At 37.4% G+C, this 27914-nt stretch overlaps 1 long non-coding RNA gene across 3 annotated transcripts; it reads left to right on the plus strand.

Moving 5' to 3' along the window:
* The first annotated feature begins 2404 nt into the window (after positions 1–2404).
* LOC125689104 (uncharacterized) lies at positions 2405–21548 on the plus strand. 3 transcript variants are annotated; one of them, XR_007375045.1, is made up of 7 exons: positions 2405–2566; positions 12226–12252; positions 13322–13389; positions 13902–14118; positions 17315–18549; positions 19921–19971; positions 20259–21548. It is a non-coding gene; the product is annotated as an uncharacterized LOC125689104 (long non-coding RNA). The 3 variants fall into 3 exon arrangements; XR_007375044.1 differs by lacking the exons at positions 19921–19971; positions 20259–21548 and having other exon boundaries at positions 17315–19841; XR_007375046.1 differs by lacking the exons at positions 13902–14118; positions 19921–19971; positions 20259–21548 and having other exon boundaries at positions 17315–19841.
* Positions 21549–27914: the final 6366 nt, after the last annotated feature.

The following is a 27914-nucleotide window of genomic DNA, read 5'->3' on the forward strand; positions in this document are numbered from 1 at the left end:
ACAACCAATGCTGCACTGAAACCATAACTCATCCAGGAGTTAATCACATTAATATCTTGTATAGTTCTGGGACTTACTCTTTACTAACTAACAGAAAAATTAGATCTGCTATCACAGGTTTACTGTCAGAAGAAGGAAATTAAATCTAAAGAAAAGCCAAAAGAATGAACATGAGAAACACGTCAAAAAAGAGAACCTCAGCTGACTGTGAAATTTTATGTTTTTTTCATTATGGGAAACTTCATTCATCCATATTTGTCTTTTACAAAGGATTATAAATTGAGGACTACAAGTCCATAAAATTTATATTTTGTCATCTGGTTTGACTGGTGGAATTATGCTATTGAGAAGGAGTCTGAGATCACATTAGCCAGGAAAGAGTAATGCACTACACCCACTGAAGAACAATACACGTTCTTATCTACTGAGGCAGGCAATCAATTCTCTAGTGCATATATCAATACAGGCTAGAAGTCCACTATTGGCAGATCATGTGGATGAGGTCTTGATACGGGCTTTACCAGCAATGATTGCCACAGCTGAATTCACTGTAGGTTAAACAAACAAGCAAACAAACAGGAAAACAAACAAACACAGAAAATAAACATGCAACTGATTAATCCCTTATCACTGTGATTTCTGTAACATGATAATATGAAAGTTCCCTTAAAATGCACAAGTGCATATTGTGCATGACCCAATTTTGAACTGCGAACTAAGGAAATATTTTAAAATATTGAATACAGTGACATGTCTTTGAAAGTTAGGGAAGTGAATTTAAAAAAAAAGAAAAGTTCTAAAACTCATCAGAAACAAACCAACATCATAGTTCAGGTAAGTCTCCTAAATTGCTTGTTCACTTTCATGAACTTCAGGACCAAAAATATTCAAGAGAGATGGAGAGAAGTTCTAGTTCTGCTTCTACATCACCAGAAATAAAAAGGCAGGTATGTGAATACTTTAATAAAACTTCTAGTTAAGAGCTAGCCTAGAAAATATCAGCTATCTTATCAGTCTAGATGTGCTCTCCAATGAGGGAAAAAAGAATCATTATGACTGGTGATTTACCTAAAATTTTGAGTAGAGGTTAATAAATTAGGTAATATCCAGGATAAAGTCTGTTACATCCTCACTGGGAGCCAGGCCCCAAATCCCAACCTCCCTGCAACATGTGGTGATCTCCACTGACTCCTCAAAGCCAATATCTTATTCAAGAACCCCAGTGATGCACTGCTAACTTCTCAGTCTCCCTACAAGTCACTGAGTGTTCCAGGAGCAGCTCAGATACTGATACACTATAAACCACCAGACTGAAGTTACTTTGGACCAGCTCAACCTTTGTTTTAAACTTCACTTTCACCTTGAGCCACTTACTCTGTTTCTGCATTTATGAGCTTATTGAAGGTTCCTCTTTGATTTTAGGGTATAAATCAGGACCCATATATACTCTCCTCACCTAGAGGCTCTTCAGCAATTTATACTCAGAAATGATTCACTGGGTTGTAAAAGATCTGACATGCTTTGGGTTTAATCACAGTTCTCAGTGTTGCAACCCATAACTATTAGTATTCAGCTTCACAGTTTCAGCAAGTGTGATCCTCAGAGTAGGACCCAAAGAGCAGCCCATTGAATGAATTGGTCTTGCTAAGGATTAAATGATACAGGTACAGATATTTCTTTCTTCCTACCATTTCATAATCATCTCTCAATGGAAGATCTTACTGCCTCTGAAGTTTGTTCTTGGCTGGAACAGCCTCTGCCTTCTTTATGAACTGTTGAGCTGCTCAAAACAACAAGAAGCATCCATTTGAGATGTGAGGTAATGTTCATATCCTTTCATAGACTCATAGAATTGTTTGAGTTGGAAGAGACCTTTAAAGGTCACCTGATCCAACTCTCTGCAATAAACAGGGATATCTACAGCTACATCAGATTGCTCAGAGCCTGATCCAGCCTGACCTTGGATGTCTCAAGGTTAGACTGTCTTCTGGGAACAAAGATAAAGGGGGAAGACCTTCACACCACCCTGTACTATATTCTCTATTTTATGTGTTATTAGGTCAAGCTGGACACTTTCATACAGCTGTGACAAGGAATAAAGGTGCTCTATGTGTGCCCACCTCTCTAGAGTGGTAGTGACACTTTCCAGGTTGTGAAGTTCAAATGAGTTCTACAAAAAGAAAATTTTAATTCTCTCTTTCTTTCTTTTTTTCACTCTTTCTGTAGCTGTTGAATCTGAACTAAGATACCAATCACAATTATATGAGCAGACTGCTAAGATTTCAATAGTGCTGACAATAAATTCTTGGCTTTACATAACCTTTTGGTTATATTTTCTTGTTGCAGGGGAATTGCTAGGTCATAGCTTGAGCCAATGGTTGAGTACCAGGCGAGAAGGTGTGGCTAGCCCAGGAAGCTCAGGTGCATGCAATACACCTGCATGACTGAAAGAGATGGAGCTCGGATTCATCCTCCTCAACCTCATTAGCAGTTAGCAGCCAAGGGAGTAATATTTTTCTGGATAACACTTGCACTCTTCATGAATTGTCAGGATTTATTGGAAGGGGTGAGTAACTTTTCCTTTTTCATCTGCTATTGCTCTGTACAGCTTTTATCCTACTAGAATACAACGTTACTGCCTTATTTTGCCATATAATTGCTATAAGCATAATCATACGGTTCAGACAAACCTTAAATCTCCTGGGTCCGTGCAGGAGAACAGGTTCCTAGTACCCAGAAAAACACTGGTTTTGAAACTGTGGCACCTGTAATGTTGAGGAGCCCTTAAGACTGAAGCAGCAATGAAGCATCTGCTGCTTGGAGGCTCTGAGCCTGCATGTAGGTGTTGACACTGAAACCAGGACAATTTTTGGCCTGGAGTGAAAATGAGAGCAAAGTATATGTGAAAATATGCGTCATGTTTTCCCCCCAGCCCTCAATCTTACCCTTATTGATGAGAAAGTCAGGCAGGTTTAGCAACAGCCATTCCTTCATAGGCATGTTCAAGCTGTCTGTGTGGGAAAAGTTTTAAAGCTAATTTAGTCAAACCAAAGGAAACACACATCTTGGAATTCTTTCTCTGATGGTTTTTAGCCTCTCTTTCCTTAAGAACAGAAGGTAGTAAAAACAGGGTATGCAGCACCAGTGTTTATCCAGTCTTGTTTGTCTATGTAACAAAGCTATTTTCAAAATAATACTTCAGGTGAAAACTATGAGATTCTTTTCTGCAGAAAGCTGCTGCTTTCTTCCAGAAGCAGCATTTCAGCTGGGCTTCTTGTTTCACCTGGAAATACTTGAAAAATTATGCGGTCTGGCTCTGACCCTGCAAAATATTGACACGACAACTATAACTTAGTTATAGCTATGTGCAGGGATAGGGGCTAACAACACCTGTGATCTACCTGTTACCACACAAAGGTGTAAAAGCCTCCCTGGCTCTGCAAATTTGCAGTATTACTTACATGGTCATTGGCATGACTATCAAAGGGTCACCAACTCAAGTCTACTTTGCCATTTCTATGCGTGTGTTTTTCAGTCCCTCCATAAAGTGTATTTGTGTTTCTGCAGAGCATATGCCTTTACTGCACTAGTGAAAACAGGTGAGGGAAGGGAGAGCTCTGTGTTCCTTTGCACCTGTGTTCCCCAAAGCTCTGCAACCTGCTGTGGAGAAAGCTACCTCAGTTGCTGTTGCCTGTTAGTTTATAAAACTCTCTGATTTGGCCCTCGTCTCTCCTATCATGACTGTATCAAACACCCCTTTGGTGGCCTGCTATCTGCTGAGGGACACTTGGATCCCACAGTTTCTGCCCAGGGCACTGATACCAGCTGTCATAACAGAAACAGCGGTCAGCCTGGCAAGTATGTGGAGATTTTTTGAGTTTGGGTGAGTACAAATGCGGGGATCTTCATGAGCCTGGGTGTTTGTACACAGCATGAGGATGATGGCTGAGGCACAGTGGGAGAAGATCTGTTCAGATCTGACAGGTTGTTAATACAGGAGACTAGAATTAAAATGAAGCATTAACAGAAATAGGTGTCTTACCTTTCTCCTCTGTGAGACTGCTTAAGAATGAATCTAAATGGAAGGTTTGTACAGCACACCAGATCCTAATACATAATATAAATCCGCACATTTCTTTCTGGAGATGGAAATTTAAGGAAAAAAAATCCACCCAATAATGAATCAGAAATAAGCAGCCCCGAGACATAAAATATGAATGAGCTCAGAGGATGACTCTCAGGACAAATTTTTGCAGAAAACTTATTCTTCATGATTTTTAAGGGATTTACAGGGGACCCACAGCTTGCCACAGGAGAAATGAAGTCTCCCTCAAGCTTTACGTTGTTTTGACACCATTTTCATAATACTTGCTTATGCTTTAAAGGGGGGAAAATGTACAGCGAGGTGGAACGGTTATCGACCAGATTGATCATGGGAACAAATCTGCCGGTGGTAACCTTGTTTAATGATATGTTGCTGGGCTCTGCACCTTGCTGAGGCTGTGATTCTTCACCGGCTGGGCCCGCATGATGGATCACGGTAGGAGGCTGATGGTGCAATCACTCACCGACAGCCACTGACACCTGCACCAGCCTGACACCCGTCCCCTCTGGATGTATCAGCTGGCCTGTTCAGCCTACTGGGAGACACAACTGTTCCACCCAATGGCGAACAAAAGCTCTTCATCTGCCTCATGACTTCCTATGGAAGTCGCCTTCTCCTTTTCTTTGCATATTATTTCTTTGCATCCACTGGGCTGAGACATGACTGATTTGGGGTCAACAAAATGAAGCAGTCACTAAACGTAGAAAAAAAGAAAAAAGAGAGAAATAGAGGAAAAAAGGAAGGAAAAAAAAAAAAAGAGAGAGAAAATAGAAAAAATAGAAAAAAATAAATATAAGAAAACAGCATTTTCTCACTGAAAATCTCTTAACTGTACCATTAGACAGACACACATAAAATTGCTGCCTCTAAATTTGGTGGAGCCCAGATTCTCTGTGCATCATTATTTTAAAAAGAAACCCTTTTACTCCTCTTCATATCAGATATTGAACACCGTTATTTTCCAGTAAAAACTGAGAGCAGGAAAATGAGAAACTATTCCTCTGCAAAGAACTCCTTTCCTACACTCAGAAGGCAAGTTTGAAAGCTAATGTATGTAGCATTATTTCAAATTCTTTATTTTAATTTCTTAAATACGTACCTAATTCTGCTCTCTCTAAAAGCAGTTACTTATGGATATACTTGCAGTATTGCCAGCCAGTATCTACACGTATTCAGTTTGGGATTTTTAATGTGCCATTTCTATGGTACAGATAGTATGTAAATGATATACAACCACTTAAATGGTCACTTAAAAAAAAAAATCTAGCCTATGAAATAATGATTTCAATTGATATATTTTTTTTTTTTATTTTTTTTTCCCCCTAGTCCTTTCCCTTATAGGGTTGATGAACTTTTTTGAGGGAAGAAAAACCCAACAACTTTATTAGTATGGCAGGTCATTATAATGATAAAAATGTAATTATCTAGCCAAGGAAGCTGTAGTACATACTTTCCTAAACTCTAATTTCATATAAAGGCTTCCTCATTACTTCAGAGAACAGGTCTGTACTGCTGCTCAGAAAAAGAACTGGGATACCAGTCCATCTACCATGTTTCTTAATTGTGCATGGGCCAGTTCTATAAATTACACACATCTGTCTTTGAAGTCGCTGTAAATTCAAATACATATCTCCTCATTGGAGAAGGAACTGCATGGCTATTTTGTAACCTAGACTGAGCACTGTGGATGTACAAACCACAGGCTTGAGAAGAGTTGAAACGGGAAATCCCATTCCTTCTTTTTTGATACAGGTAGAAGGACCATGCTGCAGAGGCAGATTTGCTCAGATAACAATGCTCCCATTGTTATTTGATGCAGACAGGCAATAAGTTGACTCCTGCAGCCTTGGGAGCTGCATGCCATGCGGGCTGCCCAAGTCACCCTCGTTCTCACAAATGACCCTGCATGAGTGATGCTTACAGCCTTAGGCCCTGAACTTCCTAAGGATCTAGATGTAGCACCCTTGCACAGGCTGGTAGTCATTAAACATAACTTAAAATATGCTTGGACTGTTTTGATTCGTTTTCTGAATCAAAATACTTCATGCATGGGGCAGGGGTGGAGGATGTAGAAGATAAGGTTATGTAGTTGTGTGGCTACCATAATGCATGCAAGTGAATGTTAGTCATACCTTTCTTAGCTAACAGATCTTAAAAAAAAAAATATATATATATATATATATATATATATATATACTAATCAATATTTTAACATGACTCCCTTAACAGTTGTTAATAATCTTTGGGGAAAAAAATATCAAAAATAGTACATTCCACTCATCAAAATAATTGCTGTGCTACTTATGTATATACATACCTATATGCAGATGCACATAGAGAAAGGTAACTGACTACCATCTAGCTCATAACCATACTCCCAGTTCCTTCTCCCCCCTTTGGGATAGCAATCACAGTATGCAGCTGCTAAAACAATGAAAATGCTTTTCCAGCTGCAGCATCTGGCTCTTTGGCAGGCTAATTTAGTAGTTGTGTTGGCAGCTTTGGTTTTGCCTCTGGGTCTATCATATGTTTGTAAAGGCAATGGATCTCAACCTATGCTTATGTGAGTCTGTTTGTCTGTGTTTCTTGTCTTTGTTTATAGCTGCTTTTTGCCTACATTTGCCAACAGAAAATAGCCATAAAGCACAGGGGGGAAAAATATATCAAACAACCTCCTAGTTACTCATTTAAGTGATCATCTTCTACCTCTGCATTCAACTCTCTTCAACTTTAGCCATCCTCCTTTTAATAAACTCCCGTTTCATTGGTGTGAAAGATAACATTTTAGAGAAATTCTCTGTTCTACCAGAAAACTGCATCTTTATATGTGTATATACAAATAATTTCTTTGACTAAGACTTTTAATGCAGTGATATTATAATAAATGGAAGGGGACATTTTTCATGCTACGATAATAAATGAGATGTTAAAGGAATATCCTGATACGTGAGCATTTTATAACTACTGCTTGTTGCTTTGTGGCAGCTGTAAAGCAGGGCTCACTGAATTAGCTATGATGGACTGCTCCGGGGTGATGTTGATTAGGCTATAGTGATAAGTATTTTTTAAGAAGCTGCTTCATATTTTTACATGTTTAGGTAGCACATGCTTGCAAAGGCATGATTTAAACCACAGGTAAGTATACTTTCTGAAAAGAATGTTTAACAAGATAGGTGAGGGGCAGGGAAAGAAGTGATGCTTATACGTGATCAGTTTGTTACTTTCCTTCCTCCCTGAAGGGCATACAATGTAATAGGTACACCATTCTCATTCAAAAAAAAACAAAAACAAAAAAACCTCATGAACAACAATCTTTCCATGTTTATAAGAGTAAGAATGTAGATAACTGCTGGTTTGGCATTGTTGCTGAAACTCCTTGCAAATTATTTAAGTGCACAAACTATAGCACAGAGTAGATGTTCTGAAATCAGTGTTGATTTATTTAACTTGCATTTTTGCTATCAGTAGTATAAAACAAAACCAGAAAAATAAGCTAAGATTATTTAAAAGAACGATCTGTAGTGAGAAGTGATTATCACCATTTCTTTTGTTGATGCAAAATACGCAGCATCCTTGCTTTCATATTTCAAGGCATTTTTTGCCCACAGGAAGGAAATGGGGGAGGGGAGACTTCATAGGATGACAAATTAGGATTCATCAATTAGTTGCTCCTTGCAGCAAATAATTATTGTAAATCTAGATCACGAAATCTAGTTCTTAAAATCACATTTTTAAATGTCATTCCATATTGCTGTAATTCTTTAATACTTCAAAACAAAACAAGGCTCTGCTTTCCCTCAGGACCACTTGCAATCATATTTTTATGTTCATTTTTATTAAGTTTGTAAACATCGGTAAAAATCTTTGTGGATCATATAAAATTCCCAGTGAAAGAAATTTACTATTTTAAAACTGGAGACCTTTTATTTTGCCTTTGGCCATTTCAGAAAGAAATGAAGGAACTGGAGGATATTGCACGTTTTACATAATGCTGGTGAGATTGTTGTCATCTTTGATCTTACATCAATTAGTCAGGATCTCAAATGATCATAGGCAAAGAAACCTAAACTATTCTCCCCAGTTGAACAAAAATGTGTCTAAGATTCTAACTGCATAAATTATTACATTATGTCCTAGAGCAATAGTAGTTCCTTCAGGTAGACGTTCTAGTCACCTGTTATATACTGGGAATAGAATTTTATTAAGTTTGAGTTTTATGGGGAAAAATCTACTTCGTTTATTTTATGCTATTTTTCTCACCAGTAACATTGACATCAGTTGCATCTTAAAAGGGCAGCACTGCACCAAAAATGTGCTCCTTATGTCAGGTAACTGGTGAATAAATTCATCAGAAGATAAGGGAAAATATTCAAGTACGCTGCCCACTGAATGAGTTCTGAACTAAAACCAATGTTTAAAAGAAAGCTTGATATAATGAAAGAACTTTTTCTTCATTATTACTGTTGATGAAAGTAGACTCTGGACTTCTTATCATTATCATGTAAAGCTGGAATCTACATTTAACTTATAGGGAATATGACCTTTACATTAGCTGCAAAAAAAAAAAAAAATTCTGAGCAGTCTTGAATCACCAATCCCAATGAAGTTTCCCTTTCCCCTACAGGTAGCATGAAATGGAGCCAGGATGACAGGGCCCCATCTGAGCCATGCCCAGCTCCCCCAGTCTGCACAAACCCACTCTATCAATCATGGTAGGATAATGCATAGTGGCTGCACCTGTGACAAGGGATGATTGAGTGCTGAGCATGGGCCCTGCTTCGCCTGTCGCTTTGTGCGTTTGTATTTCTCCAGAGCCACTTTGAGAATTTGGAGAACTTGTGGGGGAAAAAGGAAGTCTCTTGCATTGTGAAAAATGTCTTAATTTGATTTGTTTACCAAACAGTAATGCAATACGCAGACCTGGAAATGAACAGCAGGATAGCAACAGCCCCTGTTCTATCAAGGCAATGTAACTAGACAAGAAGTAATTTTATTAAGGGGCAAGCAATTTAATCTGGGTACAGTAAGTAAAGACTGCAAGTTTTAGCCATCCATTTCTTCTCACTTACATCCAACGCTAAGTGTCAGAATTTCACTTCATCATAACAGCAAGACACAAAAAGCTTGCACTAAGTGCACTTGAGGTTCATACAGCCATAAAACACTGAAATGAAAAGACGGGATACTGTGTAACTTTCTTCAAAGGTCTCCTTTGCACTGATAATTTTAAGAGTCATTGCCTCAGTTTTTTTAGGGCAGAAAAGATTTAAGCAACGGCAAGTAAAAGATGATGGTAATCTCTTTAAAAATTTGTGTAAGCAAGAAGTGTTGTCTTTTCTAAAGCAAATACCTTCTGGATTAATCTGTAAAGAATGCTGTATGTTTTCCCTTATAATATATACACAGCAGTTAACTGTATACACCAGCCATATAAACCATTTTTTTATGGAAGTGATTCATACGCTGTAGTTACTTATTATACAGCTGTGAAAAAGTCCTTTTTAACATACCTGTGAAAAAATAAATAGGAGCAATTGTAGCTACACTCATGCAAATTGCAAATGAAAAATCATAGCCTCCAAAATAACAGTAATGTTTAAATCCTCTGAACATGGACAAAGGTTAAATCAATTTTCTTTTTGTGACAGTATTGAGACTTAAAAAAAAAAACAAAAAAAAAAAACTGTTACATGTACAGGATGAAAAACTATACGAAGAAGGGCGTATTGGGGAATACTATCTTTTATTCTCTTAATATGACTTGGACAGCTGAGATGCAACGCTCAAACAAATCCTTCTTATGATAAGTTTGTTGAAAAGACACATTTTCTTCTAAGATCTGTGGCCAGTTTTAGCAGCCAGTTACACCATCCAGTGTTCATCTGAAAATGGTGATGCCTTTTTGTTGCTGTTAAGTTTGGGTTTTGTTCAGGTGTGCGTGGGTATGTGTCATTCATACTTGATGAACAGCTTCTCTTTCCAAAGTGTAGCCAGCAGGTGCAAGCACAGCCATTTTATTTTCCATGGCCTGGGATGCACAACACTCTGCTACTCAAGGACAAAGCACAGGGAGAAAACCCTGACAAGTGAACAGGGCTGGGAATTGCAGTGAGCTCACTGCCACAACCCTGCAGCCCCCAGTGTTGCTTCCCTGACTCCCTCCCTCTGGCCAGAGTCACCCCACATCCCTTGGGGGCCACCGTTGGTGGCCAAGGAGCATGGAGGTGACACTTCTCCTCCAGCTGTGAGACCTCCACGGCCAATGCTGTGAAAAACATCATTAAGTTTTGAAAAAGCACCGCTGCTTCTTCCCTCATCGTTGCCCCTTCCTCCACTGGGAAGCTGTAAAGGGAAAAGCATCCTTCGTTGCTGTTTAGAGACCCCTACCATAACTTGGGGAGAGGAGAGGGGAAAAAAATTAAACAGAAACAAATACTGGGCTTCCCAAGTAGCCCTTCCTAGAGGGGAGGGAGAGAGAGCAGGAGAGAGAGGCAAACATCTGGGGATTGGACCATATGCTAAAGCTTTGTCTTGTCCTTCAAAGTTAGGTTGCCCTTGCAGTGATTTGTCAGGCGGCCTAACTGTGACAGGGAGAATATGGAGCAGGGGAGAGAGCGATGGGGGATGCGGGGGGAGAGGGGAAGAAAGAGGGAGCAGCATCTCCCTCCGTCAGACAGTTGTTTGGTGGGGAGGGAAAAGAGGAGAAAAGGGAAAACGACGGTGGGGGAAGGAGGGGAGAGGCAGTGTCTGGCAAGGCGATGCGGGGAGGAGAGTGCAGAGCAAAGGCAGAAAGGAACGGCTGAGGCGCTGCTGCAGCAGAAACGATGCTTGCTGCTGCTGCTGCTGCTGCTGCCGCCTCCTTCTTCTTCCCCTCTTCCCTTTTGCCCGCCAAGCGCTGAACTGATTAGAGTGTAATTAAGGCCATAAAACCCTCGGCTTATCCACCTGTTTATTCACTAAAGTCGTGGGCTCATCAGGCAAATTAGCTGCTTCCAGGCTGCACGTTGGGCCTAGAGCTGGCCTGATTAATGAAGTTTATTGGGAGCTGTTAAAAGCATTAACTGAAGGAAATCTCGGCAATTCGTCATATTTAAGGGATGGAAATTAAATCTCCCTATGCAAATGAGGGGAGACTCCAAAGTGGCTGCTTTTGGAGGTGACAAGGCGGGGACAAGCTGCAGCCTCCCACTGCACCTCAGTTGAGTTTGCCTGGTCTCAGCAAGGGGGCTGAGCCCAGACAGCGATGAGAGAGGCTTTAGTTCTGAGGGTCTCAAATGCAAGAGCCAGGCCAAAAGGAGTCCCCGCGGCCCTTTCACTCTTGTGCTTAGTGTTTCCCAAATACCCAAGGTACAGCCTGTACACCTCATCCCACCGGGGCTTGTAGGACAGCATCCAGTCCAGCTGGCTCTGTCCCCCTTAACTGAATAATCTTTTTGTTTCTGCTTTAAGCATTTTGTTTAACGTTGTATTGCATAGCTTCGATGCAAGTACGAACATTCACATAAAATTTGAAATATAAAAGATTGCATTAAATTTTGAAACTGCAGTGAATTGATGCTCTGGCTGACAAGCACCTAAGAAATAAGTGGTTGAAGCAGCAGGGAATCCTATCCAGAGCTGAATATTCACCTGTTTTAAAAGTGTTTTCTTCTGCCACGTCAATCTGATTTTATTTCTGAAGTGAATACCATTTTCATACTTGAAGTTTCATGAGCCACAGCATTTTTGTATTAACAATTTATAGTAAAAGAGAAATTACAAAGGGTCACAACAAGGTATGAATGTCCTGAGGAAGAGATAATGAGAAGAAGAGAAGGTCAAAGCAAACAACCTGTCCTCGTTATTCTTATTTAGTGTTCAGTTCACAACTGTATTAGGTTTCCAAATTATTTATTTTTAATTTTTTCATTAGAAAAGAAAAAAAACACTGGAATCTCACATAAAAGATATTTTTACCCAAGTAGTCATGAACGTGAAAGGGAGGGAGGAGAGAGAAGAGAGAGTTGATATTTTATGTAATTCTTATTCTATATGCTTCTCTGTCTAATTATTACAAAGCTAATTATTTGTTACAATTATTGGATTAACAATTGGCTAATCAGTTTTATTCTCCTTTGTAGAGCATCACTAACACAGCGAAATGCAAGGTGAGAACACTGGCTGGATTTTCACAGAAAGTTTTTATTAGGTGCAGATTTGTTCAGCTGCTTTGTGATTTACCACCAGCACAGCATATCCTCAGACCCTACCGTGCAGCATCTTTAATCCTACAGCAGTAAGTTGCATTTTCCGGTATGGAGACTATTTGCCAGCAGCAAAGAGACTTTCTCCTTCTATTTCCAATCCTTTTTGTAAAATGTTTCACTCATCAAACCACTGTATGGAGCAGGAGGAAGGACAGGGCTGCTGCAAACAAAAGCTAAAGAAGTACTGGCCACTACAATTGTAACACACACATTTTGGATGTAGTTCAGGCACTAAAATAAAACATTTTTGAAAGGTGTAAGAAACCCTTAAACAAAGCATACAACTCAGCTGCTAGTAATATAAATAAAAATAAAATAATAATCATATACAAAAGGCAACCAAAACTTTCCTGCAGTATATGTATCTGCATCCTTTTACAGAGGCAGGTGGTGGGGTATCTATAACACTGCACACAATGCTCCTGCACAACTTTTCTACTGATATTTCTAGGGAAAGCAAAGCAAAAGCATTCAGCAAGCAGGCAGTGGATTACTATTATTTCTAACTGCAATTTTGCAAACCATTTCCTAGAGAACTAAATGACAGCATTATTTTCTTGTTATGGACTTTAATTGAAAAAAATGAAAAGTAATTTTAGCCTTTGCATTTGCAGCTACTTTTCTTACTATTTATAATCTATTCTAACATATACTTTATAAGCATTTGCTAAAAAAAAACTATATTAGCAGAAATTAGTTTTAATATTAGTAAACAGAAAACCTGTATTTTGGGCAAAATAAGTACTTTGAAATTTTCACTGAATAAAGAATATATCTGCATGAAACAGCGCTTATTCCAAATCTACAGATTTCTTTAGAAGATTAAATGAAATTCAGTGACTTGTGGAACATGCTGTCAAAACACTTATTTTTCTTGATTACCAGCTCCTTCAATAAATTGATTTGCCCCATTACATGGGGTCTTTTAGTTTTGCCACTAATTAAATGTGCTACTTTTTCTCTGTTTCAGAAATAGAAGATTCTATTACAGGGAAATATTAAGGTCAATCATCAAAAAAACTTGTAAATACCTGAAAGGTAGATGTTTGAGATTATTTCTTTAAAAGCAATATACAATTTTGTGGAGAATGTGCAGTTATAAAAGATTACAACAGTGGATTAGCACAGTCCCTGCGCCCCCAACAACTGTAGTCATCTTTATTATAAACTCCTCTTCATGTATGATTGTAAGTTTGACAGGGACGTTTTCCTCCACAAACTTGCTGTGCAAGATCTGCTTCCAGAGGGCACGGATTTGTGTGTGAGTATAACTGCAAAAAGAAAATCTGTTCAGAGATGTAACTGCATCTAAAGCTTATTCCAACTATTTTTATCCAATGGCAATTGACCTAAGTAAGAAATCTTGGGGATCATTTAGGCATAGGAAAAAAGATAGCTCTTTTGTCATGCTCCTGAGGTAGGTGTACAGAGCTAAAGCCATTAAAATTAAATGATACCTGAGTGTATGATTCTGGTGTACAAACAAGTAAAATTCAGTCTTTTTTTTTTTTTTTTTTTTTTTTTTTTTTTTAACATGCCTTATTTGACAGTAGTGAAAACAAGGTGGATTTTATCACAGCAGAAAACCACACCATGGCATAGTAAGAATTGAATTTAGCCCTTCCAGATCAAGTGTGATCTTTGGCCAAATTATTATATTTAACCTCACTGTGAAAAAGATGTCCTAAATTATGAAGACCCTGCTCTGCCCTTGAATAAGCACATCAGACACAGACCTCAGTGGGAGGAGTATTGGCTGCTTTTATGGTAAGGATTCAGTCGTAAGTGACCTCATACTTTTGCATGTGGTCTGCCATTCAGGCACGTCAAGGTTGCAAAGGATACTTCTTTGCTCTAATTTATTTTTTTTTTTCCTTTTTCTATGATAGTTTACCAAGCCATCAGTGGTGCAGTTTTTGTGGCTTAATTAATTCTTTTATACTGTCTCCTTCCATCCCAATCATATTTGAGTCTTTCTTCTTGCTAACATTTTCCAGCATATTTTTCATCTGTGTGTAGAACCCAATGTTCTACAATGTTAATGAACAACAATTATCTTTCTTACTTATGTGAGAACTTTAATGAAGCTTCATTAAAATTAACACGGCACAATATTACTGGCAGAACTGTACAAAACCTTTTTTCATTTATAACCTTTTAATTTCTTTTTTTTATTATTATTATTAATTAGAAATTTTAACTTACTGTAGTTTGCTGGGCAATAATCAGTGATTTCACTGGGAACTATTTCCTCAACAGCTGCACAAAGCTAGGACCTAAGGGGGAAAACAAGGCTGTGTCCTTTAGAGGAATCTACTGTACCTTAGCACTTAGTTAATCTCCTAGTCAAACACACTCAGGAAAATGAAAGCTGCATGTCACATTGGCAGAGTGAGGAATCGGTTAAACACTTCTCATTTGATTCCCTGTTTCAGAAAAGACAACACATGGTGAAAGAATGCCGTCTGTATGCCTTTAGCTGGAGTAAATATAAACAGACGTGCTTTTATGTGTAGCACTGTCACAGTCAGCCCAAAATTGCAATAGCTTTATTACAACAGCTTAGATTCTGTGGCGTTTTGTCTGAGGTTATGATTAACTGTAGTAGCTACACCTTAAGACTCCGTTTCAACTGCAGATTTTTAAAGGGGTTAAAAATGTTATTTGAAGCAAATAGAAGAAAACATTGTTCATGCAGTTGAGGTTTAAATTTCGTTCACAAAATCTAGTTCATGTTCATGCTTTGAATATGTTTGCAGCTTAACAGTTATACAATAATATCTGTTATTTTAGTTTGACGCACAAAATGATCTCTTCTATATCCTTCCTACGTATTTTCAGAAGAGAATTAAGCCTTTCTGAAATAAAACTAAATTGCAACAGCAAGTGTTGTACTGTCATTTTAATGACAGCAGAAGACTTTAAGTATGGAATGAATCAATTATTGTGAGCACAGCCCCTGTTTAAATCACTGACGGCAAACCAACCCCAGGATTATAAAATGAATCTGTGACAAGCATTCAAGGTTTCAGCATATTCTCGGTAATGAGGATTAAGTACCTACTATCTGTGAAAGAAAAGTTTTATTCACTTACTAAAGAATATGTGAGTAATCATTAAGAGAGGTCAGATTAACTGAGGTACTTTTTAAAAAAGGGCATCCAGTACAACATCTGCTGGAAAATCAATGATAAATATGTCAATTTTTTAGAAAAAGGGGAAGATTAAGAGTAAAGCAGTGTAATGGAATGACTTAATGCTCTGTTTTTAAAGAATGGAGAGGAATTATAATGACATCATAAACTATCATTATGAAACTTTCTGACATTTTCATGTCAAGAAAAAGATTCTTCCTGAAGCAAGAACAAATAGTGATTTCTGCTGTCCATGGGTGATTCAGTCAAGTTCAAATAAATCCTGATCTTACACTGAGAAATTATGAAAAAACTTTTGCAATGTGCTGGCATACATTAAATTTTCTTGTATTTAATATTTTTACATAAGGACAGAGAGTAGAATGCAAAATTCTAATTATAGTTGAGCTGTGAAAATGGAAATGTTTTGAATTTGAATGTATGTCACTAACTTCTGGAGAAGCTTTTATAGTAAATATTTCATATCACTCTGCTCTCTTTACCGTAGCACAAGCAATATCTTACTGTCTTTTGTTTTCTGTTCAATTTCCACAAAATAATGTGAAATTGAGAAGCAGCGTTATTGTAATTGTAGACCAACATCATTTCATGATAGAAAAAGGCATTGTGTTCTATCATTATTTTTATTTTAATTATTAATGAACACCTTTGCTTTAACTGTCAGAATTTTTTATTAATGTCTTACGATATTTGCATACTCTTTGCCTTTATTTCAGGGAAGAATGTAGAGCCAAATATGTATTTATTTCTAGTATATTAATAGGATTTCACCTGGAAGGTTTTTATTTTGAAGGCTTTAACAATTGATATCACATTGATCAAGAGGTGCTTTATTTACACTGGGATAAGGGGATAAAAAATAAATGCAATACTGCTACACTTCATCATTTGAAATCCCTCTAAATATCCAGATTCTCTAAAATAATAGAGTAACTTGAGTTGAAAAGAAAAAGAAATTTCTGTTGCTTGTAACAAAATGATGTGCTTTTTTATATGAACTGCTTTATTTCTCTTGCTTTGTTTTTAGTAAAATTGTGTTTCTTTTCTTTGTGACTGTGTATGTTTCTTCCTATTTATGCAGTGCATCTTTGTCCCATTAGAAATGGTTCATAATTCAGTATTTTCATTCTGACCTAAACAGTCAATTCCTACAAATTAATCCAATATGTCTAAATCTTGCAACGTGGTACACTTGTTAAAAGAAAATTTTCTACTGTAGGATTGAGAATGTTAATAGTTCTAATAGGAAAAACACTACTGCATAATTTTGCAATAACCATATTTTAATTGAATCAAACGTTACATTTGTAAACTGTGACATTTACATAAAATATGTTTATACTAGAAAGGAAAACTATGAAATACTTACATCTTCCGTCAATGTAAAAGTATGAGGATGAGCATTTTAGTTAGGAAAATATCTGCACTATCTTCTGTAATTATTTTGATTTTTGTTTCTCTAAGAGAGATGCCAAATACAGTCGAACTATTGAATTCAAACATTTTGCTGTTTTTCTCTTCCACGAATTATCATATTCCATTTGTACACTTCATCAGAGCCTTTTTAAAATTCCCTTTTTCATTATTTTGAGGGAGCAGATTCAACTTGCTGGCTATAGTTTACAAAAAGGATGTTTCTCAGTAACTGCTTGCACGTACTTTACAAATTATTTTAAGGAGTTATAGTACATGCTTACAAAGAAAGAACGAAGTGCTATATTTAAAGGGCTTACCAGTGTTTTACAGAAAAGAAAACAGAAGAAATTCATGAAAATGCATAAGCATAAACATTTGTTTCCATTGTGCAGGTGGTGGAATGGAGTTTTGCAGTAAAAGTGTGGCATCTGGTGGTCCAGAGAAGAAATGGCAGCCCACTCTGTGAAGGAACAAATGGTCACCGGCTGAACTAGCTCATCAGCTTGTAATAGAATTATTTCCAGTGTGCGTGTATGAGAGGATTCTGGCTTCTGGGTAACCCCCCAGTATTAATTGCTGCAGCTTGTTTTGTGTCGTTCCTGCAGAAGGCCCGTATTTCTTCCCAAAGAGAGAAATATTTTCATATATTTTCAGAACTGTGATGATTTTTCAATGTCAGATAATGACTCTTGTAACCACCGACAGCAGCATCCCCACTGGGGATTCCTGTTTGGAGGTCTGAAAATGAATTAGGAGAATTTTAGGATAGTAAAACCCAAGTACAGTGTGCTAAGGAAAGGGAATTTCTTCTGCCCTGTGGTGAACCACATGAATGCATCTCCTCACAACTAAATTCATGAGAAACCATTCCTTGTCAGTTTGCTTGAAGAGCAGTGAATTGTCAGAACTCATGAACATGTGGACAAGGAGCACAGAAGAAGGGACCTTCAAAAACCCCACATCCATTCCACGTTTTTTAAATGCAGTTGTTATGTAATACTTTTCAACAAGTGATAAAATTCTTCTTCTAAACAATCAAGATTTTTCAATTTTTTTTTTCCCAAAAGATTGTTGCCAAGCAAAAATTCTTTAAAGAATTATCTGCTAAGTTTCTTCTGTCTCCAGACTGTCCGTTGTCCTGATCACCTTGCTAACACTTCCCCAGACAAGTTTACTTTTTCAGTTATCTTCTGTGAATGGGGCTAGCCAGTTTCATAGCATTCCACATGAGATCTATCCGGAGCTACCACTAATGGTATGAATTGTGGAAAATAATTCGCATGATGTTGCCTTTTATTTTCCATGGCTGCAACTTGAGCAAGTTTATAGAAGTGCTTGAACAAATGGTATCCTAGGTCACCTCTTCATCTCATCTTCCTCTTCATCATCAGTGTTCAGAGAAGCTCCGTAATAATCTCCCTCCAAACTAATGATCCCTCCTTAACACTATCTGGTGTCACCACTCTTCATCAATTCCTTCACCTGTCTTACAGTTTCCCCTACTAACATCATTCTTCCTTAGTCTATTATTATTTCCTGTCCATCAGACTGGATGCTTTGTTGAAGTTCAGAGGGATCATATCTCCAGAATTTTCTTTGTCTTGAAATAACAGACAAGTAACAACAGGTGGGTACATGCTATCATTTGAATAGATTTGACATTTCTCCTTATTTTTTTTGGAATTATTATTTCCTTTAAATTCCTTTTAGATATTAGATGTTGCAATCAAGCCCCCTTACCTGAGCACATCCAGGTCTTTTGCTTTATGCTTTTCAGTATATAAATATTTCAAGTATTCGCAAGGTGTAACGAAGCATGATTTTTGACAATGCATTATCATTACACTTTTGGACTTAAAAGCCAGAGGTTATTTTGCTGATCTCTTTTCATTTCTTATACTTTGTATGATGTTTTTTCCTAGTGCTTTTTCGAGGTTATTATTTATCCATTCGGAAAGTTTCTTCCCTTGAGCTGCATAAAAGTTCTAGGTAGTGCTAGAAAGCTTGACATAATGACATGCCAGATCTCTTCTATGTCCAGGTCCCTGGATCTTCCCTGCAGTCCTGCTTTTTTTTGTTTGTTTGTTTGTTCGTTTGTCTTTTAATTTCTAAATGAAATGGAAGGACATTTAAGGATGACTCATCCCGAGATACTTATTAAGAACACTCTTCTAATACCAACCTGTTCATAAAAAGACTATCTTAAAAGAAAAAGAGTAACGTGGAAGAAAGTAAAACAAATTACAAATAGTTACATAATTCTATGTTTCTTGCTTTCTATACTTCCTATATTTTCCATTTCCACCTTGAGGAAGGATCATAACCATGTATGTATGTCAAGTACATAATAAAACCACTTTAAGTACCAGAAAAACGAGTACCACTGAAGTGCTGCACTTTGGCTGAGTGTAAATTGTAGGCACTATGCACTACCTCAACAGTCTTTTGTATTTGTCTCATGTTTGTACAACAAAGAAAAAAAAAGTCATGATTCACTGTTATATTTGAACGAAAAAATCTTGAGAAGGCTTCAGTCACATGCATTCTATAGAAGAAAAGGCAAACTGTTATCTTCCTTCTGGCAATGGGGCAGTTTGGACATTTTCATCACACAGGAACATAGGGCTGATGCACCACCAACAGAGAACTCTGCAGACAGAAGTGCTGGCTTCCAAGTAGCTCTGGAGTTATGCTTTTGATGAGACCAGGCATCCTCAATAAGGAGTGCTAATGATGATCATCTCACACCAGGACTTTTCATAAACTTCAGAGAGATTCTCTGTTATTCTCCTTTTCACAGATGAGGAAACAGTCATCGAAATGGGCTTTGTTTCAGACAGCTTTTGAAACAACAGGCATGAATGTTGTGTTGATGGATTAGTGATGAGCCGTAAATGCTACTACATAAAAGTACGTCTGTTGCATACCAAGATAACAGAGTGAATTTTGGGCTGATTTTCAACACTGCTTTTTTTTTTTTTTTTTTTTTTTTTTCCAGAGGGTGTCTGATGCTGAATTGTGCTTGTAGAGAGCAGCATGAATTCTCAAGGTATTGTGCAAACCACAAAGGCTGGGATCAAGTTTCATCTCACAGTGTATTTACAGAGCATGCCTGCCATTGTCAGACTTGTCAACACTCATGGTCTCTTTGCTTTTTACCCTATGCTTATCCCATCTCTTCTTTCATTAAAAAATGTGAATGCTTCTGTCCTTGTGGATTTGTAAAGGGAAAATATAATCCCCAAAGGCTTAGAAACCAGACAGCAAATTAAAAATGCCAACACTGATTATTCTTTGAGCTTCTATTATTTTAAAGGCAATCTCCTGTCTTTCCAGGTCTGATTTGTGGATTCTGAATTGCAAAGTTCAGCGATCCTTGCACTTGGCAAGCACCTGGAATTGAAGCTTGTGCAACCAAGCTCTGTATGTAATTTTGTAAAATGAGAGCTGTTTATCTCAGCGGCTGAAATATTCATTATTGAAAATAAGCGTTTCAGTGTTCAGAGGCGGAATCGTGGGATGAGAATAACAACGATCTGGGAAGTGGTAAAAAATTCCATGTCTCTAAGCGGTGTAGGGTCTGACCCTGCAGAAGGACGATAGGAGAACTCCTTCCGCCTTGGAGCTGCTTTTGACTCCGTCCCATTGTTTCAGCTTGGCTGCTGTTGGTGGTGGCAGGGAAATACCGATTTTGGCTGAAAGAGAGGAGGACGACGAGAAAAGGGATGAAATTGGAAAACACCAACCTTTGCATCTTTTCCTGAATTGTTCTAGTAATTGGCAGGCTACATGGGCTTTGTGTTAAAAAGGAGCCTATTAGCACCTCTATTGAAAAAGCACCTGCCATTTGGCCACATTTTATGCGTGAGAAATCACCCCACTTCAATGTAGCAGCGAAATGCTCTCAGATTCTTTCCTTGCTTTGCTTTCTTTCTGCACTCAGACTTTGCAGGTTACACATAGTATTCTCAAAGGCCAGTGGAACTGGCTCCCTCAAGCACAGGCCCCAATAAATGAATTTGAGCTCGCTTGGGAACTTGCTTGTCCTGTGCATCAGTGGCTGTTTCCTGGCACTGATTCAGCAGGTTAAGAGCCAGTTTGAAATGCTTAGGGAACAAAAAGCAGAAAGTAGATATGGGGGGAAAATGTGGATTGGAACAAGCATATTGTGGGAGTTTTCCACTGTAGATTTGATTATATATATTTTTTAAGGATAGACGGCAAACTAACGGCAACAGGAACAAATCACAAGGAAAAGCAGATGTTCAGAGGGAGGGCTGGGGCAAAGAATAGCACGTGGGAGCTGCCTGCCTCTGGCAGTGGTGCCGGGATTGTTTGAGCTGGTGTGGTAAAAGGAGTCTGTTCTCTTTAAAATGCTAGCCTCAGAGGCAAAGCCAAACAGAGCTATTGTGCCATCCTCTGCAATAACGTTTTGATGTGCAATCTCCACATTGATATGATTAATTGTTAAGTCAAATAAGAGACAGTGTGACAGAAATGTTATTTAACTGATTTGCCAAACTGAATAAAGTATGGTCTGGTCTTGTTTATAATCAAAATGGGAAAGTGTTTACTAGGATATTCAGGGGCCTCCAACAAGAGAACAAAATAGATTCAAAGCAAACACTTTCCTGTGCTGCCTTAGAGAATGGTTCCCAACTCTGGTTCTACTACAGCATTTCTGCTACTGCTTCTTCCAGCTTCTTCCCTATGGTTGCTTGCTGGGAACAGAACAACCAATCGATCATAGCCACTGCCAAAACCAGCAGGGATGTGCTTCAGATGCATTACTTAGTACTGCATACACAAAACGAATCAGGGCCTTAGTATCTAAATTAAATCCCTCTGTGCCTTATTTCCTTTTCCACTAAATGAGGATATAACAACCTCACTACACCATGAACATGTGAAGATAAACTAATCCAGGTTTGTAAAGTCAAATTGAAGTTGTGTGTACTCACAGCAAGGGGCTATACTCTGAAAACTGAGGATAAAAGGAATGTTAAGCAGATGCTTTTTAAATGAGCATTATGCAGCATGTGCAGTCAGAGAAACAGATGTCTTGTAGAAATACAGCTTATAATCATGTAACTTCAGTTGTTACTGAATGTGGGTGGGAGAAGGGAGCTACCTTACCAAGCTCTGAATACTGGAACATACGTTTGGTCTTGTCAGCAAGGGAAAATTTCTTTAAAAATTAAAAAAAAGAAAAAAAAAAAAGAAAAAAAAAAAAGGAACTAATTGCAAAAAATAATAAAAGGAAAATTTAGTTGATGTTGAACTGAGGGAATCAATCACAATGTGGTGGGATTGCATCTGTGCCACCTCCGTCAGAAAATTTAGAGTTCCCTTGGATCATGTGTCTCTTATCCACATACTAATGAAGGGCACTCTGACATAAGTTATTAGATGTGATTAGATCACATCCTATGGTGATACAGCACCAGTAAATGTTTTCGAGTGCTGCATTAAAAGCTGAATGTTTGGGTAAATTAGTCCATCCTTTTTAATTCTGTCACTTAAAAAATGGTTTTAAACATTTAATCAAACCCTTACACAATATTAACAAGTGCTGAGCAAGAAAGAGAGCCTATTGATCACAGGTGATATATCCAGAAGCAATACACTGTTTACAGTAAGTTCTCAACTGAATAACGATTTAGTCATTTACAGGGAAAATCCTTACAAATAAAAGTCTAGTACTGTGATACTCAGTCTTCCTGATGGAATCCCATTGCCAAGACTGAGTTTTGTGCAGCACTTCACACACGTTTTATTGAAACTACTGTACAGTGCTTAATGTGAAGGATATAGAAGCACATAAAGAATTGTGCAGTAAATTTTGTAATGAAGGGCCACAAATGGCTTGTTAAAGATCCCTGTGTGGATGTCAAGTTTAACAGCAAGTATTGCTAGCCTAATGCATTTTTTTTAAGTAGTTTTTGGTCAAGCAAAATATTGTAAGGAACAAGTAGCTTTGGATAAGTGACTTCACTTGTTAATCCAAGAACAGCATCCCAACTGAACATGTAATTTGGCATCTCTCAGAAGGTTAAACACCTAGCTGCAAACCTGAATTTCCATGTAGACCCATTCTATAAATAGCAGAACTTGAGCTAAGCAAATAATCTGCAATTAATAATTTACCCACTTTGGTCAAATTTTTTTTCTACATCCCTAACTGTAGATGAAGAGTTCTTGCATTTGCTCAATATTCAGATCATTCAGAGCAATGTAGATTAAGTGGCATTTGTTCATTGAAGAGCTCAGGCTAGTTAAAACCGCTCAGAGAAAGTTTGTGGTTTTGATGTCTTGATTGTTAATGGAATGTTCATTTAGAAAACCACTGTTTGAAAGATAAGTACAAATGCTTATTTGAAACATCCTTTCACCATATCAGTCAATAAAACTTTCTTATTTATAAAATACCTGAACAACACTGAAGAAGGCATTTGTACACAAAATGTATCAATGAAGTATTTAAATCTCTATGAAATCAAGACATGGCAAACTCTAGATTTAAAAAAAAAAAAAAAAAAAAAAATCAGTTACAGAATTCAAGAAAAGAATTTTGCGAGGTTTTCTACATGATGCATCCCGTTTAGATTATTGTTAATTTCAACAACACTGGAAGTTACTTAAGGCTTGTGTTATTGAGAGCTATGTGTGAAAGGCTTGTCCACAAGATTTAAAATGCTGCAAGGTCCATTTCTTATCAAGCTGTTGACTTTAGTGCTCATGACTGATGCTTGAATAATTTCCAGAACAGTTACAGTCTCCTTCAACAAAAGAATTACATCAGAAACATTATTAATGTAAATCTTTGTCTGCCCGGAGAACAGTGTCAGGAGCCACCACGCCTCAAGTCCCTGTTTTTCTGCTGTGGCTGCCAACTTGGGATGATGGGTTTTGTCTCTGCCTTTGATTAACTGAACCACGGCTATTGATTCAATTCACAGAGACCATCAAAAAGCCACAACACAAAACTCACCAGCCAGTGATGATCTTTTGACGCATAAGACAGCGCTATCATTCAGAAAAAAAAAAAGTGTAAGGGCTCTGATATTAATCCTTGATTCTATTCCTTTGATCTAGCTTGTTTCTCTGATCAACTGAGCCGAATAAACCTAAAAAAAAAAAGAAGGCAATTCTGAAGTCATTTAGGAAGTTTGCACGCATAGAAGTTCAAAGCTGGAAAATGCTGTAAGAGAAACTGACCTAAACCGGAATAAAGTAAATATGAAAATATCCTTTGATAGGAAAGCAACAGGATACAGTGCAACAGTGTAAGTGCAAAATTTCTGTTAGTGTTATCAGGAGGCGAAGTGAGAGACTGCAGGAAGACCACAAGCAAGACTGCTGTAATTGTCCTTGGGGATCTCCAGTGAGTCTCTGAAGGCTCTGCACCTTTGAGGTCATATCTCTATCTGAATGTAGAGGTGCCTTATTTTGTCTTTTACTTCAGTGAATATGATTAAACTCCTGCTGTTGTGCTAAATTTCAAAGATTGTAAAAAGTCAGGGGAATTAAAAAGGTCACTGCAGTATTTCATTTCAATAGCAAATCTGTGGAATAATGTTGTACAAGTACATTGGAAACTGCTTTGAGAAGATAACTTGTCGGTGACTTAGTTCTGGTGAAAAATAGCATGCATTCAGAAAAGGGAATTCTGCTTCTGAGATGTGTAGCTAGAAATGGACAGTTATGCAGAGAATTGATGCCATTTAAACATAGACATGCAGAAAAGATGCGCAGTTCTCAAATATTTGCAGAGTTATACATTTTGTATGCTTATATTAATGAATAGTAATTTCTGCTTCTATACAACATATGTGAATGACAAATCCCCTGTCTGAAAAGATACACTCCACCATTATGCAGGTACTGGAGATGAGACTTCAGTTAAAATTGTGTAAAGCAGGTATATGTTTCAAATTCATGGAAAAGACAAAACTGAACTTTAAACAAAGCTCTTCTTGTTCTTTCTGTAAATGCATATTTTTCAGAATAATCTCATATTTACTTCATTTCAGTTTGTTCAGATTAGAATAATAACTAGATAATCTCAAGAACAAAATATGTCATTGTGGAAGGCAGATAACTGTTATTTGCTATCTTTGGAAGTCAGTATATCTCTGATCTCTAAATACACTAAAAATTGACTTTTTCATTGGACAGAAAAATATTCCCAGCTCTTTCAGCAAATATGGCGATAGAGAAATGGAAGAAGAATGCTTAGCAGGCTGCTTTGTTGAATAGGCATCAAGCACAGAAAAAATGCAACCTCGTTATCGTTTCTACACATCACCTATACACTTTGATGACAATGGACAGAGAACTGATGCTATCAGACCTTGAGGAATAAATTAATGCTATGGATTACACACTGACAAGAAACAAAAGGAAAGTAAATTAATCTTCTAACACCATGAGAGGCCAAACAGAATGCTTAAAATAAGAGGAGATTCACACCTCTGCCCTCTTTTGCCCAAAGTAAACATGAATGTTTTTTCAGGTTACAATATTACCTCTATACCTTGCTAGTAAGAGAGAATACATGTAATTTAGAGAGCCTGCTTTCAGGTCTGAAATTAGCCCTCTGTCATTTGAAAATGAAATTTTCCTCTCCTTAATGAAAATGTCCTGTCTCACTTAGTAGGGAATGATAACCTGCCTAGAGGATCCTTGCACTAGCTGAGGAAAGGCCCACACAGCACTAGTGGTGTCAAGACACAGCACTTCTTCCCCATACTGTGCTTTTGCCATCACTGAACTATTCACCAACCCAAAGGCAATTCAAAATGCAAGCAGAGTGCCTGTGGTTGCAGGGGCAGATGGCTTTTATGTGTCCCCTGCTGTATTCTGTCACTTGAAGGTATACCTGGAGGAGTCCCTTAGCTTTACCAAGGTAACTAATGGATTCAGTCAGCCTCTTTTCCCACCTCACTGTTCACCTACATCATAGGACCTCCTAGGGGAGTAAATCACCAGAAAAAACAATGACATGAGTACACTGAACTTTAAAATACTCTATTGTGAATCTCTTTTCCAGCCAAGATCTTCACATTTATACACAATTCTCCATACTATTTCTTCCACAATTTTCATACCATAATGGGGCTTTACCTCTCACACTTAGGTAACCAGTATTCCCTGGTAAGTTCATGGAAGGGGCTCCACTGAGTCCTTTGAAATACAAAATAAACCTAGTAAGATCCAACATCAAACCCTTATAATTATGATAAAAAGCATTTTCAGTTGAGGGTTTTTGAAAGCTATTGAGAAAATCAAGGGAAAAATCAATGCTAAAATCTCACTTTTATGCATTTTACTGGTAATTGGGTCATTAAAAGTAGTAGCAGAAGAATTAAGAATTGCACAAGATTATTCTGCGCAGACAGCAATATGCGAGACTTGAAATAATATCTTCACCTTGAACTTAGGGAAGACTTTTGAAATGCTGAAGTATTTTGTTGGAGGACTGCAAAGTTAAAAACTGAGGTCATAAGGTAGATTTTCAGAGGGTGGATACAATTCTATAGTAGAAATAGTCTTATCACATGAATATTTGTATTTCTGAATTCAAAATAACTTTCTGCAAATATTCTTCAAGCTGAGTCAAAAATGTATAAATTTTTGAGAACATTTCTGACATCAATTCCAATTAAAGAATATTTCTGGAAAGTACAGGATTAGAAATAGACACAGGCCAATATACCAAATATCCAAGCAGGAATTTTTTTTGTAATTTTGTGTTTATAAATCAACCAGTTAATGAAGATTTTATTGTTTCAAATTTCACTGTTGATATTATCAAGTATCTTGAAAAAATATAATGCTTCCAGTTTATTTAATACATACTGAAGAGGATGTGGAGGGAACAACACCTGTACTATACTTAGGTTGCCCAGTGACTTTTTCTCAAGTCACTTTTTTTCAAATGTTGATGGTAAAGAACATTTAAGCCACTGATACTGAACATCTTGCATTGATCTGAGAATGGTTAACACCTTTTCTGTTGTACCAATTAGTTTTATGTAACTCCCCGATGAAAAAATGGTACAATCATTGCTGATAGGTATCCTTAAAATTTCTAGGAAGCTTTAAAAGTCTACACTCCATAGTAGATGCAAAGCCTTGTGGGCACCTTCTATACAATTTGAATTTTAACAGTTGTAAATTGAGAGAACACATTAATTTTCCCATACTCCCTGCAGAACACGTGAGTATCTCTGTTTCCCAGTGAGCTAATAATCTTTGCTGGTTCCCAAGGGGCCACTAATCTGAGAAGCAGATAAACATCTTGCCTAAGGCCAAAAAGCAAATCAATGGCAGAACTGGTGAAAGTACTTGAGAATTTTTTTCACCAATCCCTGAAGTTGCCAATTTGAGATAGGGTAAAAATGTAAGAACAGGACTGTGTTAAGAATCTCTGTTCTCTTTGTTATATTGTAATTTCAGGGACATGCTACTCCTTCAATGGTTTACAGTTTAGAAACTTTCTTGGTATAAAATTAAACCTTTAAAATTGAATTGCTTCAAATGTTGCCGTTTCCTGGACATTAACACAGAACAATTTCTTGTTTAATAAATTACATACTGTCCAGCACAGCTGCATAGAAATGGAAAAATCTTGTTCCCACACTGATTGACTCAGCATCTTGTTAATCACTGCAGTGTGTATCATGAATTTATTATTCGGCTGTAACAATGTGAGATGTTTTGCCTATGACAACTTAAAATACATATTAAGTATGTAAGTGCTTAGTGAGATAAACTGCTCAGTTTATAGTATTTTATCATGATAAAGAAAGCGCTAAAATAATACTATTTGACACATGAGATGTGGCAAAAAAGTTGAGACACAACAGCTATCATTGTAAATGTTTATAGACGTACCTAAAGTCTTATCTAAAGTTCATCCTGTTAAAGGACATGTTTTATGTTGTACAATTCCTCTTAGAATATCAATCTAATAAGCACCAAATGAGG

The sequence above is a fragment of the Lagopus muta genome, chromosome 2, assembly GCF_023343835.1.
Source record: "Lagopus muta isolate bLagMut1 chromosome 2, bLagMut1 primary, whole genome shotgun sequence".
In the NCBI taxonomy this organism is placed as follows: Eukaryota; Metazoa; Chordata; class Aves; order Galliformes; family Phasianidae; genus Lagopus; species Lagopus muta.